The sequence below is a fragment of the Odocoileus virginianus genome, chromosome 4 (genome assembly GCF_023699985.2).
Source record: "Odocoileus virginianus isolate 20LAN1187 ecotype Illinois chromosome 4, Ovbor_1.2, whole genome shotgun sequence".
Taxonomy (NCBI): Eukaryota; Metazoa; Chordata; class Mammalia; order Artiodactyla; family Cervidae; genus Odocoileus; species Odocoileus virginianus.
The window spans coordinates 70,454,971-70,477,698 of NC_069677.1; the positions used below are offsets into that span (position 1 = coordinate 70,454,971).

Here is a 22,728-nt window from a genome sequence, read left to right on the forward strand (position 1 = left end):
TACCACTCTATAAATCTCCATGTTAATGTGGAAAAATCTGACCTGAACAGATGGATCGCACGCTGTTTTCTAAAACATGAACAGATTTCTGATCTTCTGGAGCAGGAAATGAAGTCAGCAACACAACAGCAGACACCATCATCCAGCTCCTAGCATTTTAATTTAAGGAACTGCTAATAAAAGCAATATTCCCTCAGAAATAACAGCACAGAGATATGTTTTTCTTAATGGAATGTGCTCTTGATACAGAAACAAAACATAGTGGAGACCTGTTGCAGTGGAGGTGCTGGCTGACTGATCACTGAACTGCACTAGTTTTGGAGAATCCCCTCACTGTGGTTCTTGGCAGGTAGCACCATTCAGCTGCCTCCATCCTTCATTCTCCAAGTTTCCCATGGAAGGCACAGTCCTGAAAGCTGCCACTCTGCCTGCTTAAATCTTCATCTCATTAGCCCAAGGGCCCCTTTTCCTTGAGTATATCTTCACAGCAGCAGCTTCACAATAGACACTCTTGGGTTGGAGAACTTGCAGTTAAGCAATTAAGCAACTTTGCACATTGTTTCCTGCTTTACCACTTTCTAGCTGTGTAACTTAAGGCTGTGAAGAGGCTGGTAGAGGCAGCAAGACTGAGCATGAGAAAGGATTGCGGCCAAGGAGATCACCCATGAGGTCAGGATATTGGTTATATAAAGGGAGAATAAACAATATTATAGTTAAATATATTGAGGATAACGGGAACCAGATTTCTTACCATTAGAGAAGGAAGATATAAATAGAAAAAAGGTGAAGACTAGAATTAACACTGTGGTATTGGAGTACAGTTTAAAATATTAAACTAATTTTAATATAAATAGATTAATAAATATAGATGTGTATATGTACTTATGAGTTCCCCAGTTCTGTCAGCTAAGATGGCCCTTGTTCTTGTTGTTGTTGTTTAGTTGATAAATCATGTCCAGCTCTGTGACCCCATGGACTGTAACCCACCAGGCTCCTCTGTCCATGGGATTTCCCAGGCAAGAATTCTGGAGTGCGTAGCCATCCCCTTCATCAGGGGATCTTTCCGACCCAGGGATTGAATCCTCATCTACTTCATTGGCAGGTGGGATTCTTTACCAGTGAGCCACCAGGGAAGCCCAGGATGGCCCTAAAGTAATGATACTCCAGTAGCAATGACCACACCGAGCACCCAGACCTTGCATTCTCTACTAAAAGAAAGCAGGGCTCTTCAGAAAAATATCTTTTGAAATGACTGAAATGATGGGCAGGAAAAGTACAAGATGAATCTGAAACATCTTACACTAGAAAAGTACTCTGATAATAATAGAGATTTCAAAGCAACACAAGGAACAACTTGAATGGGATTCAAATGACCAAATCTGTAACAATTTCAGCATCAAAGTCAATGATGAGAGTAATCCACTGAACACAATAGAAATCCACAAGCCAAACTGATGTAAATAAATGAATACATAAATAAAGAGAAAACTCCCTTACAATAGAATACCAACTAGTAAAAGTAAAATAAATGGGGGATTCCCTGGTGGTCATGTGGTTAGGACTCCACCTGGGGTTCAATCTCTGGTCTCAAGGAGTTAAGATCCCACAAGCCACATGGCATGGCCAAAGAAAACAAAAAAGGTAAAATGAATATTGGAATTGGAAAAATTGCCATTTGGCAATCATCATAGTAGTTATTTAAGCAAGAATCATCATAAGTGACTGAAAGTTTGTTGAAGAATAGGATGACATAGTCTCAAAGTATCTCCCCACAAAATCCTTATTAATTACAAAGGGAGGGCTTCCTTCATGGTTCAGTGGTAAAGAATTCGCCTGCCAATATAGGAGACACCGATTTGATCCCTGTTCGGGAAGATTCCACATGCCATAGAGCAACTAAGCCTGTGTTCTGGAACCAAGGGACCACAACTACTGAGCCCATTTGCCACAACTTCTGAAGCCTGTGCACCCTTGAGTCCATGGGTGCCATTGCAATGAGAAGCCTAAGCACCACAAATGAAGAGTAGCGCCCATTCTCCACAACTAGGGGAAAGCGCTTGCAGCAATGAAGACCCAGCATAACCAAAAATAAATACATAAAATTATCTTTTAAAAATTGAGAAAGGAAAAATAACAATTTGACAGTGGAGAAGTCATCCCCTTTACCAAGTCATCAAATTTCACATCAGCAGCAAAAAGACCAGTCACTGGGGGAAGGGGCAGCAAGCACCATATTGGGCAGCAAAGGTACAAGAAGAAGCCCCTGAAGCAGTCCAAGAAGCAAGACAAAAAGATGGATGAGGAAGATAAGGCCTTCAAGCAGAAAAAGAAGGAGGAGCAGAAGAAACTCGAGGAACTAAAAGTGAAGGCCATGGGGAAAGGCCCTGTGGACACAGATGGAATTAAGAAATCTGGCAAAAAGGAAGCTGTTCCTTGTGCCTGAGGCAATGATGATCCTTAATTCCATTCATGTTTACACACCTGGATTTCCTGCTGTAACATCTGTTGCCATCTACAGCTAGATTGAGGTGTTGTCTTAGAACCTAGTACATTTAAGAACAAACATTTGTATGAATGAACAAGTAATCATAGAGTAGCTCCTCTTTAGTTCTTCTTAGCCATTTCTACCTTAGCTATGAGATCTGCATAAACCCAACCCAGAATCCTGCCGAAATGTGTTCTTAAGTCTTTGTTCTATACTGAATTCTGTACTAACTGGAATTAAATGAATTCATTTGAAATGGCAAAAAAAAAAAAGACAAATCAATATTGTGTCTCTTAATAAGATCCACTGAAGACACACAATATCACGTCTTATCATTTTCCTGCCAAAAATGCATAACTTGTATCAGACAAACCTGAATAAACCTAAATGAAGAACATTCTACCAAATGAATGGTCTGAACTTCCAAAAACATCAAAGTCACTAACAACAAGAAAGAAATGAAGAACTATCACAAAGTAAAGATTAAAGGGACATAACTAAATACAATTACAACCCTGGATTTGATTCTAGACAAGAAATAAAAAATATTTCTCCAAAAAGGAAATTATTGGGACAAATACTGAATGAGATCTGTGGATTCAATGCAGAATTATGTGTTAAGTTCCTCATTTTGGTGATAATTCTATGGTTATACAGGAGAGTGTCTTATCTTTAAGGAAGACACTTAAGTAAGGTAACTAGGCATCACATTTGCAACTTACTTTCAGCTGGTTCAGAAAAAAAAAAAGAATATCTGAGTGAATGACAAAGCAAACTTTGAAAAATGTTTATCACTGGAGAACCTGGGGTGAAGTATAAATGAGAATTATCTTTCACCCCAAGAGTTCGTTGGACTATGCATGAAACTACTATAAGTTTGAAATTATTTCTAAATAAAATATGAAAAAATATACTGGGGATAATGTAAGAGTTTTTGGAAGAAGTACATGAGTTAATACATAGGAGGTGCTTAAAACATAGCTAGGTATACAGTACCTGTAAAGAAGGCTGAGTGTTGAAGAATTGATGCTTTCCAACTGTGGTACTGGAGAAGACTCTTGAGAGTCCAATGGACAGCAAGGAAATTAAATCAGTTAACCCTAAAGGAAATCAACTCTGAATATTCATTGCAGAGACTGACGCTGAAGCTAAAGTTCCAATATTTGGCTACCTGATGCGAAGAGCCAGCTCTTTGGAAAAGACCCTGATGCTGGGAAAGATTGAGGGCAAGAGAAGAAGGGAGAAACAGAGGAGATTTTTGGATGGCATCGCTGACTCAATGGACATGAGTTTGAGAGATAAAGAAGGACAAGGAAGCCTGGTGTGCTGCAGTTCATGGGTTGCAAAGAGTCAGACACGATTTAGCAACTAAACAACAACAACAAGTTACACAGTAAATGTTAAATAAATGTTAGCGATAAAGGTGGTAGTAGTAATGAATACCTGAACTTTACACAACAACTCATCTGAATCAGAACAAGTTGACTCTGGCTCACTTATTTGTTTTCTCTTTTCAGATTTAATTTTGAGATTGAGAGAACATTTATTTGCATTTGAGATGCTAACACCATCATTAAACTTTTTATTTAAGTTTAAGCACCCAGTGTACATGTAGGATAATATTTTATAAACTGTTGTCCTCAAGTAAAAAAAGATGTTAATAAAATATTTTAAATAATCAAGATCAAACTTTTGAAAAGTCATTTTCATCTTTCACTAATTTAGGCAATATGGTGATAATGAGATTATATGATCTGTACATACATAGATATATATGTCTTTATCCATATATAATATATACATTAACATGTATATATTTACTATAGGGTAGTCATGTACAACATTATAATAATACATATAGAATTAATGACCATGAGAGTTGAAAAAGTCTTTGGGGGTCATCTACTCCAATTCCTTTAATAGTAACTATAACCTCTATAGCATCTGCAACAAATAGTACAGTTTCTGTTTGAACCTACTTATTCCTTTTGAAGGCAGTCACCTGGGAATCATTCTGGTTGTTAGAAAATTGTTTTTTAATATTCAGTCAAAATCTATCTATAATTCCCAGAGTCTGTTCCTACATATTAGCTCTGGGGTCACTAATTATTTCTTTTCCACAGGAAATTTCAGTATCAGGAACTTTTCTACCCTCCCCATGCCAGGTCTCCCATCATGAGTTTTCTCTTCTCCAGACTGAAAATCTTCTCTTTTTTCAATTACTCCTCATATAATCATGGTTTTCATCTCACCACATTAACCACTCCAGTTTCTATGATCTCTCCTATTCAGGAGATTCTGTTTCTATGAGGGGAGCCTGAGATCACACTAGCTATTCTGGCATCCTCACACATTTATAGTTTTTCCTTCATTCAGTCAATATTTACTAAATGCCTATGGTGTGGAAGGCACTGTGCTAAGATACTGTGAGAGATAAAATTAAGAAAAACATATGCTTTCTCTTAAAGAACTTACACATCCATTGGGAGAAAAGAAATATGCTAATAAGTACCAAAAATAGACAAAAGTGCTGTGTATGTTAAAAGAAGGAAATTATACAATTAAATATGTATTTGTTGTAACACTGAGTACTAGAGAACAAAGAAAAACTAATGACAGTTTCAGACTAGACCTGTTTTGGTTTGGGATACTATAAGAATTGGTAAAAAGCAGTAAGCATGGGATTTAAAAACATTAAGAGAGGCAACATTAAGAGAGACAACATTAAGAGAAGAATTTCTAGATTGGGAGAATTATGCATTGATTCAGAAGACACAAAAGGTTTATATTTTTATCCTTTTGACCTGTGACAATGTGATCAATAAACACTTGTCCAGATTGATTTACATGCAACTTTATAAAGAGACAAGAAATATATTGACTAGACTACTATGCACCTAGTGCTTTACATGTATTATTTTACTAAATCCCACAACAACCCCAACAAGGTAGGCACTAATATTAGTCCCTCTTTAAAAACAAATCAAGTGAAGATCAACAAGCTTCAGTGACTTGCCCAAGGTTACAGAGCTGCTTATGGAAGCCAGTCTTCAAATTCAGACTGTCATCTTCCAGTCCAACTTGAAGTCATCAACTACTTACTGCCTGATGAAGCAGTATCTGGCAAACTCCTACCCACATTCCCACAACCTTCCTGGAGAACTACTTGGGAGAAATCTGTCACTGAACAACCTGTTCCTCCTCTGGGTTCAGGAACACTTTCTACAGAACTCTGTTACAATCCTTGGCATAAGGTATCACTGTGAATTGTGTATGTAACACTCACTCCTGATAAAGTGTTACTGCTCCAAGAACAGAGATTATGTCCTTCTCTTCTTCATGGTATCCCCATACCTTAAGGCATTGCCAGACTCAACAAATGCTGGGAGCATGGTATAGCTTGCCTGCTTTGAAGAAAGCCACCCGTTTAACTAGAGACCTCTAATTCTGGGTCTCATTTGTTGTGCAGAGCTTTGGTTGCCACAATTCTGCAATCTAACACTATCTTCTATCTCAGTTCTAAATTAAGGGAATCATCCAAGAAGTAATTGTGAATATCTGGCTTCAGTCCATCCCACCCTCAGCAGGCTCATTCATCTTTGGGATCCTCACTCCCATTTATTATTTTTTTAATTTTATTTATTTTTGGCTCCACTGGGTCTTTGTTGCAGCCTGTGGGCTTTCTGTAGTTGCGGCAGGCAGGGGCTACTATCCAGTTGTGGTGCGCTGCTTCTCATTGTGGTGGCTTCTCTTGTTGCAGAGCAACAGAGGCACAAGGCCTCAATAGTTGTGGCACATGGGATTAATTGCCCCAAGGCATGTGGGACCTTCATGGACCAGGGATGGAACCTGTGTTCCCTGCATTGGTAGGTGAATTCTGAACCACTGGACCACCAGGGAAGTCCCTCACCCCTATTTAGAACAATGGCTCAGCCAGAGTTACACAGAGCCCAGAGGCAAAATAAATGGGAAATTAGATTACCTAATAGCTTTACTTTACTTCAAGTTTTTAAAGTAAAAGTCAGGGCTCAATAAAGTTGCTGATACTCTGGGGGTTGCTTAATAAAAGGAAAGAGAAAAGTGATTTTGAGAAGTCAGGAGATGACTAAATGAACCTAAGTAATGATGACACACATGGATTGAATTAATATAAAATTCAATACATGAAATAGTGTTAAGTGCACACAAATTATTACATATGCCCACTGATCATATATAATCCAACTAAAGCAGTGACTATAAGAGAAATCAGAGTAGTAAGTATTTAACATGTATAATGTTATATAGTGAAAGTGAAAGTCACTCAGTCGTTTCTGACTCTCTGTCCCCATGGACTGTAGTCCATGGAATTCTCTAGGCCACAATACTGGAGTGGGTAGCCTTTCCCTTCTCCAGGGGATATTCCCAACCCAGGGATCGAACCCAGGTCTCCCACTTTGCAGGTGGATTCTTTACTAGCTGAGCCACAAGGGAAGCCCAAGAATACTGGAGTGGGTAGCCTATCCCTTCTCCAGCAGATCTTCCCAACCCAGGAATCAAACTGGGGTCTCCTGCATTGCAGGTGGAGTCTTTACCAACTGAGCTATCAGGGAAGCTCATAAAGGGCAAAAATGTTTAGGCTTTATATATATATATAAATATACATATAAACATTTATAGGGCAAAGTAGAGTTTTGGCCCACAGAAGGAAAAAACTCAATGATCTCAGCTCAGCTCTGACATTTCCCTAAGTAGATGGGGATTTCCTGTGTCTGGACTAGAAGGTAGATGGATGAAAAGTGAGAAGGGAGAGGCAATGGAGTGGGTGTCATTCTCCTTCTGACACCCAAGCCAGTGATCAGCACACATTGACTTTTAAACAATATTTTGGTTACTTAGAGAATCAACTGTTAAGGACAGAATGGCAAAAGAAAAACAAGTGTGGTGATAGAAAAGGTTACTGTGCTTGTTTTTATAATAAAAATAATGCCAGAGAAACATGGAATAAGGGAAAGCAGTGGCACATAACATCCTGGAACTGTGACCTACCAGAGTGTTTAAGAATATCATCCATATTTCCTTGCAGAGGCAAAGTGGCCTCCACAAGGAAAATGAGACGAGTCACTCATCACCAATGAAACATTCGAAAGTGCTCAAAAAAGAGAGTTTGGTTAGAATACGATTAATACCATCATCATTTTCCCCATCAACAAATTCCAACCTCAAACTGGAAAATTATATTGCTACTCAGTTCACCAGGAGGCAAAGACTCCTCAAGCACCTACTAATTGGGAATGATCTAGTCCTCATGAAGACCGGCACAGACTGTCAGATTGCTAGCTGCTGCTGCTGCTGCTAAGTCGCTTCAGTCAGATAGGCCAACGATTGCTATCATCAGCTAAAAGAACTGAAGTGTGGATAGCAGTCCTGTCCAACTTAAAAGTCACTAGGGATAAACACAAAAGTCCTAATGTATATCATGGAGATATACAATATTCAATATCCTGTGATAAACCATAGAGGAAAAGACTATTTTTAAACAGAATGTATGTCTGTGTATAACTGAGTCACTTTGCCGTACAGCAGAGACTGGCACAACCTTGTAAATCAACTATATTCAGTTTTAAAATGTTACTGGGGAATTCAGCCATCCATTTGAATTAAAATATTGTGAAAAATTTTATAAGCTCCAATTAAGCTTATATTTGATTATGGCACATTCAGTTCAGTTCAGTCACTCAGTCATTTCTAACTCTTTGCGACCCCATGAACTGCAGCACTCTAGGCTTCCCTGTCCATCACCAACTCCCAGAGCTTGCTCAAACTCATGTCCATTGAGTCAGTGATACCATCCAATCATCTCATCCTCTGTCACCCCTTCTCTTCCTGCCTTCAATCTTTCCCAGAATCAGGGGCTTTTCCAGTGAGTCAGTTCTTTGCATCAGGTAGCCAAATATTGGAGCTTCACCTTCAGCATCAGTCCTTCCAATGAATATTCAGGACTGATTTCCTTTAGGATTGACTGGTTTGATCCTCTTGCAGTCCAAGGGACTCCTAAGAGTCTTCTCCATACCACAGTTCAATTCTTCAGTGCTCAGCCTTCTTTATAGTCCAACTCTCACATCCATACATGACTTCTGGAAAAACCATAGCTTTGACTAGATGGACCTTTGTCAGCAAAGTAATGTCTCTGCTTTTTAATATGTCATCTAGATTGGTCATAACTTTTCTTCCAAGGAGTAAGCATCTTTTAATTTCATGGCTGCAGTCACCATCTGCAGTGATTTTGGAGCCCAAAAAAACAATATGTCACTGTTTCCATTGTTTCTCCATCTATTTGCCATGAAGTGATGGAACCAGATGCCATGATTTTAGTTTTCTGAATGCTGAGTTTTAAGCCAGCTTTTTCACTCTTCTCTTTCACTTTCATCAAGAGGCTGTTTAGTTCCTCTTTGCTTTCTGCCATAAGGGTGGTATAATCTGCATATCTGAGATTATTGATATTTCTCCTAGCAATCTTGATTCCAGCTTATGCTTTATCCAGCCTGGCATTTCTCGTGATGTATTCTGCATATAAATTAAGTAAGCAAGGTGACAATATACAGCCTTGATGTACTCCTTTCTCAATATTCCAGGTATATTTGTATTTATACATATTTTCTTCATTGTCATATTTTCTTTCATCTACAAAAAATACTCTAAATAATAGCTCCTTTTTAAAAAGATTGGATAATAACAGTTTAAAAATATGACAGACTAAATGGCATTTAAATAAAAACACTTTCATTAAGTATTTTTTAATTAATTTTTATTGGAGTATAGTTGCTTTACAATGTTGTTAGTTTCTGATGTTCAGCAAAGTGAATCAGTTATACATATACACATATTCCCTCTTTTTTGGATTTTCTTTCTATTTAGGCCACCACAGAGCACTGAGTATAGAGTTCCTTTTGCTATACAGTAGGTTCTCATTAGTTATCTGTTTTATACATAATTGTGTAGATATGTCAGTCCCAATCTTCCAATTCATTCCACCTCCTCGCCTCCTTGATATCCATACATTTGTTCTCTACATTGGTGCCTCTATTTCTGCTTTACAGATAAGTTCATCTGTACCATTATTCTAGATTCCACATATAAGTGACACTATATGACATTTGTTTTTCTCTTTCTAACTTACTTCACTCTGTATGACAGTCTCTAGGTCCATCCTCATCTCTGCAAATGGCACAATTTCATTCCTTTTTATGGCTGAGTAATATTCCATTGTGTACATATGCCATAACTTTTTTATCCATTCATCTGTTGACGGACATCTAGGTTACTTCCTTGTCCTGGCTATTGTAAATATTGTTGCAATGAACATGGGGGTGCATGTATCTTTTTGAACATTAAGTATTTAGAAACTGAATAAGTATTAAAAGGTTCAAACTGAGTAATGTGTTACTCCTCATAGAAGACAAGCCTATTTACATGTGGGTTAAAATAAGCAATTACTTCTCACAAAGCCATCCTCAATAGAATTTTACATCTAGTAATGAAATGAATTTAAAAAGGAAAATGGGAGTATAAACCTAGAATTTAAAATGTAATCTTCTTATAATATCATGAAACATAGTAGATTATCTTTATTATAGAAGGATGAACAACCAAATGTAAATGTCAGATATTATAAAGGGTAAAAAGATAGATTTGACTATATAAAATGTGAAATTTTCTATACAGCAGAAAATATCTTAAAGTTTAAAAATTTAAAATAAGTCAGGAAAAAAGTTGCGACATATGCAACCAAATCTTTATCATCTGAGGAATTTTCACAAATAAGAAAAAGCCTATAAGCATACCAACAGAAAAATAGAGCTATGAGCTGGAAACTCACAAAACAAAAATAAGTATAACCAGTAAGTATATTAAAAAATGCTCTCTACTGCCTATCCAATTGACAAAAAACCTTATTTTGGTAATAGTGTGGGGATTCTGACATTCTAATTCAGTTTTTATACTGGTATACATAGGTACATCTTTTCTGTAGCACAATCTAGAAATATCATTCTTGCAACAAATATTTCTTGAATACACATATATCTGACATTGTGTAGATGCTAAGAACATAGTAAAGAATAAAACAGACAAGGGACGAGATAAGAAATAAATAAATAAATAAATGTAGCAAAAATAAAACATACATATCCATTGAACCATCCATTTCACTTCTAGGAATTTTTTCCAAGGATATAATCAAGTGCACAAATATTTACTCAAAGATACTATTTGCTGAATGGTATAACAACAGCAAAAATCAGAAATAAGTAAATGTTCTTTATTATGAGATTATTTAAATAAATTGCCCTGCTTACATAGTACAATATTACACAACACTTAATAATGATGACCTAGTTTTATATGTATTGATTTGAAAGACATTACTGATAAATTATACAGTGAAAATGCAACCAACAGAATATTGGTTCATTTGAAATACGTGTGGATTTATTTAAAAGAAAATCTGTTTGAGTATAGAGGTGCCGTAAAAAACTAAAAATAGAATCACCATAAAGATCCAGGAATCTAACTCCTGGACATGCATCCAAAAAAGATGAAAGCTCTAATTCAAAAAGATACATGTACCCCACTGTTCATAGAGGCACCGTTTACAATACCCAACACACTGAAGCAACCGAAGTGTCTATCAACAGATGAATGCATAAAGAAGATGTGGTACATATATACAGTGGAATATTACTCAGCCATAAAAATAATGAAATTATGTCATTTGCAGCAATATGAATGGACTGACAAATTAACATACTAAGTGAAGTAAGTCAGAGAAAGACAAATACTACATCACTTATATGTGGAATCTAAAAAATAATACAAATGAACTTATTTACAAAACAGAAACAGATTCACAGACATAGGAAACAAACATGGTTACCAAAGGGAAAGTGTGGCCTAAGCTGGAATATGTGATTACCAGATGCACACTACCAAATATAAAATAGATAAATAACAAAGATTTACTGTATAGTACAGGGAACTGTACTCAATATCATATAATAAACTATAATGGAAAAGAATCAGAAAAAAAGAATTTAATGCATGTACGTATAACTGAATCACTTGCTGCACTCACACAATATTGTAAGTCAACTATAATTCAATTTTTTAAAAATCTATTTACAGTGTTTTTCTCTGGTTTTATGTATTGCCCTATTATCCAAATTTCTTAACAATGAGCCTACATTTTATTAGAGAAAAACCACAGCTATTCAACATTTTGAAGAGCATATATGTAGTCTTTACAGAGTTCACAAAGCGTGTCCCACCAGTATAATTGAGATTATGAGCATTATGATACATCTTAGTCATTATTTTCTTCAGGTTATAACTTTCCATAAGATTGTTGGCTAGCTATTGTTTCCTATTAAATTTGTCATTAATTCTTTTTGTTTAAACTTCGTTTAGGAACATCTTTTTTGTATTAATATCAATTTTACCTCTATAGACTATATTTGTTCTGTAATTAAAATATGTGTATTTTCTTATATTTTAAACTTTTTATCTTGTTTTGGGGTGTAATTGATTAACAATATAGTGATAGTTGCAGGAGAACAGCAAAGGGACGAAGCCATACATACACATGTATCCATTCTCCCCTAAATTCCTGTCCCATCCAGGCTGCCACATAACATTGAGCAGATTTCCATACGTGCTCAATGTGCTCATTCACTAAGTCATGTCCGACCCTTTGTGACCCCATGGACTGTAGCCTGCCAGGCTCCTCTGTCCATGGGATTCTCCAGGCAGGAATACTGGAGTGGGTTTCCATTTCCATCTCTAGGGCATCTTCCTGACCCAGGGACCAAACCTGCGTCTCTTGCATTGGAAGGTGGATTCTTTACCACTGAGCCACCAGGGAAGCACCATGCTATACAGTAGGTCCTTGTAAGAATAAATAAATAACTAATTTTTAAATATGTGTAAATACTTTCTTGCTCAGCCAAATACCAAACACTTTAATTCACAGGTTCTGTGACTTGGGAACAGATAATTATGAAAGTTAATGGTTCTGCAGAGTTCAGAAATACTAAAGGTGTCAAAAATAAAGATGGATTATAAAAAAGTTCTGGAAAACATGTGTAATTTGTAGTGTGTAATGGAGCTGAAAACCAGTGAGTGTATATACATGTGTGTAATGTTTGTGTGTATATATTCACACATGCATCCTACATATGCTATGTATTTGCATATGTGAGAGTTCTTGTTTATGCTCAACCTGTGCCCTCCCATGTAGGTAAATCAAGCCTGGTAGGCTTTATCTGCACCCCCAGGACAAGCCACATTTGCCTTCAGGTTATCGTCAGGAAACAAGCATCAACTCATCCGAAAAGGGTTTCACTGTCGAGCGGCGCCACTCTGGCCACCTGCCTTGGAAGCCGTCTATTTCTGGCAAAGGTGCAGGGTAGAGCCGCGAGGCAGGCCGCCTCCAGGGAACTAAGCGGACGAGGAAGGCGCTAGAGGTACTTCAGCACCACGGACACGGGCAACCCCAATCAGGTCCTTTAGAGCCTCAAGCCAGCAGACACCTCCCCTTCCCCAAGCGCTCCCAGCCTTCTCCGCCCAGTGCGTCACGGTCTCTGGGCCCTCAATCGTCACTCAGTCGCCAGCTCTTCATCCCGCTCCCCCGGCAAGCCGGCAAAAGCCTGGACAGAGATGCGAGTCTGCGCAGTCCCCCTACTCGTCCTTCCTGCTGGCCCGCGCGACCCCTGCATCCTCCTCTCTCCGAAGAGGCCACACGGGCGCACGTGGCGTACAAACCCAACGGCCCAAAGGCGGGTCAGGAACGGGTGGTACTCGTGGACTTGCCCTGCGCCTCTAGCCACCACACTCGGCCGCGGCCTGGCCCTTCCTCCACTACTCCTTGCCCCTGCCTTTCACTGGGGAAAGATCGCGCTATACCGTTTATTCTCCGCGAAAAATCTCAAACCATGCAGACAGGCGTCCAAGAGTCGGCAACAGAGTAAAGGAAAATACTCGTTCTTGGCCTTATTTCTGAAACCACCCAGCATTCTTAAAAAGTTTGAAATCGATGCCACGGCGCCACAGGGACTCACCCTGGTTTGGGTGGGCTCCTGGGCGTGAGGAAAGCAAGAGCCCCTGGCCTTTATCAGAGAAGTACACATACACGCCACGGTGGCAGGAAACGGGGGCGCAGAGGCCACAGCTGATGCTGACCCTACCGAACCCGTGCCCAGGTTTTCCAAGGGAGCAGTGCTGGGAAGTGGGGGCCCCGCGGACCCTCAGGCGTCGAGCAGAGCCCCCGAGAAAGGGTGTGAAGGGGGCGGGGCGCTTCACCCGGTCCGGCCCAAGCCCCAAGGAGGGAGTCGGCCTCCCAGGTGCCTCGGCTGAAAGTGAGTGTGTGGGCTTCGGGGTATGCCCTCACTCCTTATGGGTGGGGGCGGCCCGGCAGGCAGGGTCAAGTCCCCAGTCTGCTGTGCTGACCGGCGGCCGGGGCCGGGTTACCTGCGTGTCGCGGCGAGGAAGGCGCGAACAGGTGCTCCGGCCGGGGCTGCCCGCTGCCGCGCGCCTAGTCCAGGCTCTGAGCCCGCTGAGGCCACGAAAACCGCGGCCGGGGCGGCGGAGGCCGCGGGACTGGGTGGGGAGAGGGGCGTCGCCCGCGCGGACACTGCGCCTGCGCTCTCTGCGGCTCCCCTTGTCCCTCACCCGCAGGTGCCCCAGTGGAAGACGACTGGGGGCGCCGGGCATTCGTGCCGGGACTGAGAGACTTCCCCTACCCGCGCGGTGGGCGGGCCCAGGAGCCGGGAGACTGCCTTCCCGGACCGCTAGAGCCTACGCCCTCAGAAACACGCCCTTGGAGAGACCAGATTTGAAGCAATCGCCAGCCAGCCCGAGTGACTTGGTTTTCTGCAAGGGGGCAGGGAGGCAGCCTCAATCCATTTCGACCCTTCTGCTTGTGTTTAAAGTCGCAAGTCGATTCCTTGATGTTTAAAATATGTTCTAGTATCAGTAAATCATGGTCCGATAAGGTCTTCGGGCGTCCCGGACTCCACGGGAAGTTTTACCCATGAGGTTTCTGGGGGAGGGTCTTGACGCTCCAGAGCTGGCTCCTGAACTGAGGTCTTTACACCCCAACGGTGCTGAATGAACACAGCTTCTTGGAAACAGGCCTGATCATCAAAGCAATGGACTAGATGAGTCAAGAGGATGCGCAAGAAGGCCAGCATCAACAGGCCAGACAAGAAAGGGTGATGCCTGAACCAAGGTGTCAGCTGCGGGAAAAGATAGGAAGTGACTGCAGGTTTTCCCCGTGTCTTTCCAGACCCACGCAGCACCCTGCTCTTTGACTCAGGGCTGACTTTTACGGATGACATCAACTGTTCTCTGGCTTTTTGCCTGGTGTTGGCCAATGGAAAGCACCTGCAGGAGATGGATCACATTGCTTGCACACTAAGTGGCTTCAGTCGTGTCCCACTCTTTGTGACCCTATGGACTGTAGCCTGCCAGGCTCCTCTGACCATGCGGATTCTCCAGGAGAGAATACTTGAATGGGTTGCCATTTCTTCTCCAGGGGATCTTCCTGACCCAGGGATTGAACTCGGGTCTCCTGCGGCTCCTGCTCTGCAGACAGATTCTTTACTGCTGAGCCACCAATGGATCACAAGGCAGGATATTATTCAGGACCTCCCTCTTGCAGCATCAGAGGGCCACTCTGTTAGCTGTGGCTGCATTCTTTATCTGACCACCATTTCTCCAACGCTATGGCCTTCTCCTACAGTTCCCTCTTAGTCCTGTTTACCACCTGCTGCCTCTGCCCCTACAGACCTGGGGCTAGTTATGGTTCCCAGGACGTGCATGCTCAGTGGATCTGTGGTGTCTGACTCTTTGTGACACTATGGACCATAGCCCACCAGGCTTCTCTATCCATGGGATTCTCCAGGCAAGAATATTGGAATGGGTTGCAGTGCCCTCCTCCAGGGGAACTTCTCAACCCAGGGATGGAACCCAGGTCTCCTGCATTGGCAAGTGGATTCTTTACCATTGAGCCACCTGGGAAGCCTATGGTTCCCAGAGGTTTCCTTTAACCCTGCCCACATCTTTTTAAATAGTCCCTTCGTTAAATTCTCAACTATCCCCGGATGTGCCATGCCATCATTATCCTCCCACCTTTTTCCTACCATTCCAAGATACTATAACAGACTTTGACTTTACTGTGGCTGGGAAGATTCATTTAAAAAAAAAAAGTGTCAAAGAAAGATGGGACTTTTACAAGGTGAGATGTCTCCCAGACTCATCCTGATAGTTCTCAGGCTCTGGGCAGCCATCATGGTGGTCTCCCCACTGGGTACCCCAGCCTGAGGTCATCAAAGACAGTTTGAGTAGACCCAAGAATGTGGTTCAGACTACTCACAATCAATGTGTTCACAAAAGGGCGGGGGGTCATCTGAGTGTACAGCATAGCAGAACTTTTGGATGCCTCTTAATGTAGAGACAATCCAGACCTTTATGGAGCAAGAGCTGGTGCCCTTCCAACTGCAGCTGGGCTGCCTTTGAATGAGTCAAAATCCTTGGAACACTTAAAGAGTCTTGGGCACAGTGTCTGAAAAAATGTGTTTATGAAGGAGCTGCTGAGTGAGGCAATTGTCAATGAGAGTCTCCAGCTGTTTCTGTAGAAAACCCAAAGAATGTTCCCAAAGAGGGAGAAATGAAAGGCAATAGTGAGAAGCAATTGCCCATAGCACTCATGTTAGCTGGGTTTCCTGACCATTTCTCTGACTTGTAAGGACTATCAAACTGGTTTAACTAACTTAATTTTTCCTCATCCCACCCCACCCTCTTAAGCAAATCATACAGACAAAACACAACACTGAGGCACTATCTTGACAAAATTTACTGAAAGGTAACCCCAGGAGTAGCTGTTGGCAAACAGAATTAATGAACACTATTTGTACTGAATACAAATGAGGCCAGAACAGAAAATTTAACATGTATTTTTGGCCTTTCATCAATTTGAAGAGAAAGGATCCTTCGTTGTTCAGAAAGCAGCCTGGGCACTAACTGTGCTGATCTAGGTAAGAAGTAGAGGTATAGAAGCAAAAGGAGCCTCAGAAGGCTAGACTGATGCACAAAACTCAGCTACAGTTTATGTTTCTCTTGAAGGAAGTGGCGGAGGAAGAGAACCTGAAAGGTTTTGAGAATCAGAGTGAGAAAAATGAAGATAGAGAGTAATCTGAGTTTAAAAGAGGTTTCTGGGAGGTTTGAGACAGTAAAACTAGGAACTTAGCGCAGCTGCCATTCTGAATGATACTGAGAGATACAGAGAAACAGGGGAAAGGATTTTTAGATATTTTGTTATGTGTATTAAGTGGAATTCTTCTTTTGTGCTATAATATTGAGAACTTTTTCTGGCAGGTGTCAAAAATGCAAACTGATTTAACAGAAAAAAAATTATAAATAGATAGCTGCAGGTATGGCTGGATCCAGGGTGCAAACAGTGTTATCAAATATGGTCCTTCCCTCTCTGTTGCCTTCAAACTGTTTATTCCCACGCAGTGATTTTTCCTCACCTCCTCACCTTTCCCCAGTGTCAACCTATATCATCCTTATAGCTAATCATTCCAGTAGAAACAAAGTACATATTTCCTAGTGGTTCCAATAAAATCTTATTCTCATTAGTAAACTCTGGATTATATACTCAACCATATGCTTTAGTCCAGGGGACAAAGAATGGGGGATGAATCATTCTCCAAAGGAAAATCAAGGTTCTATTATCAGAAAAAAAACTGTGAAGTGATAGGCAGGTAGAAAATGGAACATGTCCTCTACAAGTTCTTCTCAAAAAAACTTCAGTTAAGATTTACATTTGCTTTTCAACTTTTTAGTATTAGAACTGCGTTTCTTTTGAAAATGACATCATGTTGACATGAGAAGCATGGCAGCTGAAATATTCTTTCAACTAAAAAAATAACAGTGAAATATCTTGCTGTTCCTACAGAAAGAGGTGCCAGAAAAGAATTTTTAAAATATACTTTTGTTCTGAGTTTCCATATACATATAGCCTTTATTTAAAGGCCTCTTTTCTGATCCCAGGAAATGGTTCAAATTCCTGAAAGTCTGAAAAAGTTGCTAGAGTTCCTGATTACCATTGTGAAAATACATGTTCCCCCCATCAGTGCCACCACAACTTCACTCTTGGGATTAGACACAAAGTCCAATACTTGTAGCACTCTGAGCTAAACAGCTAAGAATTGGTTTGTATATCCACACAGGGCGGTACACAGTAACAACCCATTTCAGGAGCATTCAGATTTTTCGTTAACTCAAATGCTCCTCTGTACGGGAATTCTCCAGGTAAGAATACTGGAATAGGTTGCCATTTCCTTCTCCAAGGGATCTTCCTGACCCAGGGATTCAACCCGGGCCTCCTGTATTGCAGGCAGATTCTTTACCAACTGAGCCACCAGGAAAGCCCCAAATACCTGGCGCACCTTCACAAACCTTGAAATATGTGAGACAACTTTCTATCTCAAAGGTAAAGCACTTGCTTTAGCCTTCAAATTGTGTACAAAACAAAGGGCACCAACAATATGCAGAGCTGTCTGTTTTCCCCTCAATCAATTCTGTCTTCATTATCATTTAGTGCCCTATTACCACATTTGCTTGTGGCTCATCTGGTAAAGAATCTACCTGCAATGCGGGAGACCTGGGTTCAATCCCTGGATTGGGGAGATCCTTTGGAGAAGGGAAAAGCTACCCAGTCTAGTATTCTGGCCTGGAGAATTCCATTGACTATATAGCCCGTGGGGTCACAAAGAGTCAGACATGACTGAGCGACTTTCACTTCACCACATTTGCTGACTACATCACTTACTAGCTCTGTACTTCAGATTCCTTATCAGAAAAAGGGACAATAATAATCTACTACACAGGGATGTTATGAGGATTAAACTAATTAATACATGTAAATATTGAGGAGGACAATATTGGGCACTCAGTAAGCACTAAATTAATGTTTGCTTTTATGATTACAGGGGCCCAAAAGTACATCACCCTCCATAAGTAAAACATGTGAAAAAAAAATCTGTGGAGATCATGTCTGAAGAGAATGCTGTATAGGGAGAATAGATGTTCATTCAGCTTCAGAGACCTTAAGGAAATTCAAATCCAGTGCTGAAAGATCCTCTATTTTTTAAAATATGAGGTAGAAATCTTGATTTAATTTCAGTTTTGCCACAAGGCTTGATGGATCTTAGTTTCCCCACCAGGGATGGAACCCTGGTCCGTAGCAGTGGAAGCATCAAATCCTAACCACTGGACCACCAGACAATTCCCAGAAATCTTGATATTTAAAAAAATTTATTGCTCTTCTTTTCTGCTCATGGATGCCGCAGAATAATCTTCGTTGAAGTGTACCCCATTCCACTGATGTCATGTCTAAATCTGAGTCTCCCAAAGAGCCCGAACAGCTGTGGAAGCTCTTCATCAGAGGACTGAGCTTTGAAACAACCAATGAGAGTCTGAGGAGCCATTTTGAACAACAGGGGATGCGCACAGACTGTGTAGGAATGAGGGATCCAAACCCCAAGTGCTCCAGAAGCTTCCAGTTTGTCAGGTAGGCCGCTGTGAAGGAGGTGGATGCAGCCATGAATGCAAGGCCACACAAGTTGGATGAAAGAGTTTTTGGAACCAAAGTAGGCCATGTCAAGAGAAGATTGTCAAAGACCTTGGTGCCCACTTAACTGGGAAAAAGATTTTTGTTGGTGGCATTAAAGAAGACACTGAAGAACATCACGTAAAAGATTATTTTAAATAGTATGGGAAAATTGAGACTATTGAAATCACAGCTGACCAAGGCAGTGGCAAAAAGAGAGACTTTGTAACCTTTGATGACCCTGACTCCATAGACAAGATTGTCATTCAGAAATACCATACTGTGAATGGCCACAACTGTGAAGTAAAAGAAGCCCTATCTTAGCAAGAGATGGCTAGTGCTTCATTTAGCCAAAGAGGTCAACGTGGTTCTGGAAACTTTGGTGGTGGTCATGGAGGTGGTTTTGATGGAAATGATGACCTTGGTTGTGGAGGAAACTTCAGTGGTCGAGGTGGCTTTGGTGGGAGCTGTGGTGGTGGCTGTGGATATGGTGGCAATGGGGATGGCTAAAATGGGCTTGGTAATGATGTAAGCAATTTTGGAGGTGGTGGAAGCTACAGTGATCTTGGCAATTATGACAACTGATCTTCAAATTTTGGACCCATGAAAGGAGGAAACTTTGGAGATAAAAGTCCTGGCCCCAATGGTGGTGGAGGCCAATATTTTGCCAAACCACGAGTAACTGTGGCAGTGACAAAAAGTTTTAATTACTCCCAGGAAACAAAGCTTAGCAGGAGAGGAAAGCCAGAGAAGTGAGAGGGAGGCTACAGGTTACAACTGATTTATGAACTTTTAGGCAAGTACAGTGGTGACAAGGCCTAGCTGCTATAAAGAAAACATGTTTTAGATAATACTCATGTGTATGGGCAAAAAACTCAAGGATTGTATTTGTAACTAATTGTATAACAGGTTGTTTTAGTTTCTGTTCTGTGCAAACTATAAAGCATTCCAACAAAGGATTTTAAGGTAGCTTTCTTTTCTTTTGCACCCATGTTGTCAATTGCTAAATGTAATAGTCTGATCATAATGCTGAATAAATGTGTCTTTTAAAAAATGTGCTGTGTAAGGTTAGCCTACTCTGAAGTCATTTTGGTGAACTACCCCAACAGTGTGGAGTTAGAATTCCTTCAGGGTGATGCTAGGTTCCATGGTACATATATACCATGGAATATTACTCAGCCATTAAAAAGAATTCATTTGAATCAGTTCTAATGAGATGGATGAAACTGGAGCCCATTATACAGAGTGAAGTAAGCCAGAAAGATAAAGACCATTACAGTATACTAACGCATATATATGGAATGTAGAAAGATGGTAATGATAACCCTATATGCAAAACAGAAAAAGAGACACAGATGTACAGAACAGAATTTTGGACCCTGTGGGAGAAGGCGAGGGTGGGATGTTTCGAGAGAACAGCATCGAAACATGTATATTATCTAGGGTGAAACAGATCACCAGCCCAGGCTGGATGCATGAGACAAGTGCTCGGGCCTGGTGCACTGGGAAGACCCAGAGGGTGGAGAGGGAGGAGGAAGGGGGGATCAGAATGGGGAATACATGTAAATCCATGGCTGATTCATGTCAATGTATGACAAAAACCACTACAATATTGTAAAGTAATTAGCCTCCAACTAATAAAAATACATGAAAAAAAATTTTATTTACAACCTGCTTTGGTGGAGAAGCTGTTGTCTTCAGAAACCCTGGTGTAGTTTGAACTGAGAGTTACTGTGTTGCGACCTGGAGTTCACTGTTAAGAGGGTCACCCATACAAAATATTCCATTGTATATATCTACCATATTTTCTTCATCCATCTGTCAATGGACATTTAGGTCTTTTCCATAACTTGGTTATTGTAAATAGTGTTGCTATGAACACAGGCGTACCTGTATGTTTAAAAAAAATTTATCGGAGTATAGTTGTTTTACAACATTGTGTTAGTTTCTACCATACAGCAATATGAATCAGCTATACATATGTATGTATGTACATATATACATACATACATATATCTCCTCTTGTTTGGTTTTCCTTCCCATTTAAGTCACTGCGGAGCATTCCTTGTGCTATACAGTAGTTTCTCATTCATTATCTATTTTATACATAGTATCAATAAATTATATTTATCAATCCCAATCTCCCAATTCATTTCACCACCACCCCTTTCCTCCTTGGTTCAGTTCAGTAGCTCAGTTATGTCCAACTCTTTGCGACACCTTGAACTGCAGCACGTCAGGCCTCCCTGTCCATCACCAACTCCCAAAGTTTACTCAAACCCATGTCCACTGAGTCAGTGATGCCATCCAACCATCTCATCCTCTGTTAAAGTCCCCTTCTCCTCCCGCCTTCAATCTTTCCCAGCATCAGGAGCTTTTCAAATGAGTCAGCTCTTCCAATCAGGTGGCCGAAATATTGGAGTTTCAGCTTCAACATCAGTCCTTCCAATGAATATTCAGGACTGATTTCCTTTAGGATGGACTAGTTGGATCTCCTTGCAGTCCAAGGGACTCAAGAGTCTTCTCCAACACCACAGTTCAAAAGCATCAATTTTTCAGTGCTCAGCTTTCTTTATAGTCCAACTCTCACATCTGTACATGACTACTGGAAAAACCATAGCCTTGACTAGGTGGACCTTTGTTGCCACAGTAATGTCTCCGCTTTTTAATATACTGTCTAGGTTGGTCATAACTTTTCTTCTAAGGAGCAAGCGTCTTTTAATTTCATGGCTGCAGTCACCATTGCAGTGATTTTGGTGCCACCCCCCCCCCCCAAAATAAAGTCTGTCAGTGTTTCCCTTGTTTCTCCATCTATTTGCCATGAAGTGATGGGACCAGATGCCATGATCTTAGTTTTCTGAATGTTGAACTTTAAGCCAACTTTTTCCACTCTCCTCTTTCACTTTCACCAAGAGGCTCTTTAGTTCTTTGCTTTCTGCCATATGGGTGGTGTCATCTGCATATCTGAGGTTATTGATATTTCTCCTAGAAATCTTGATTCCAGCTTGTGCTTCTTCCAGCCCAGCGTTTCTCATGATGTACTCTGCAGATAAGTTAAATAAGCGTGGTGACAATATACAGCCTTGACATACTCCTTTTCCTATTTGGAACCAGTCTGTTGTTCCATGTCCAGTTCTACCTGCTGCTTCCTGACCTGCATACAGATTTCTCAAGAAGCAGGTCAGGTGATCTGGTATTCCCATCTCTTGAAGAATTTTCCACAGTCATCCACACAGTCAAAGGCTTTGGCATAGTCAATAAAGCAGAAATAGATGTTTTTCTGGAACTCCCTTGCTTTTTCGATGATCCAGCGGATGTTGGCAATTTGATCTCTGGTTCCTCTGCCTTTTCTAAAACCAGTATGAACATCTGGAAGTTCACAGTTCACGTATTGTTGAAGCCAAGCTTAGAGAATTACCCCTTGGTATCCATACATTTATTCTCTATGTCTGTGTCTCTATTTCTGCTTCGTGAATAAGATTGTCTATACCAATTTTTTTCAGATTCCACATATGTACATTAATATACGATATCTGCTTTTCTCTTTCTGACTTATTTCAGTCTGTATGACCGTCTTTAGGTCCATCCGTGAAAG

The 22,728-nt window shown here is 40.7% G+C and overlaps 1 protein-coding gene across 2 annotated transcripts in view; it reads right to left on the reverse strand.

The window, feature by feature from the left end:
• Positions 1–14,248, reverse strand: part of SLC35G2 (solute carrier family 35 member G2) — a 39,086-nt gene extending 24,838 nt beyond the window's left edge. Inside the window, exon 1 of one of the 2 annotated variants that reach the window (XM_020909597.2) lies at positions 13,988–14,248. The gene's annotated coding sequence lies outside the window, so the exon portion shown is untranslated. Of the gene's footprint in view, positions 1–13,578; positions 13,838–13,987 lie in introns of those variants that run through there. The other variant, XM_070466698.1, reaches the window with a different exon arrangement.
• Between the last annotated feature and the right edge of the window lie 8,480 nt (positions 14,249–22,728).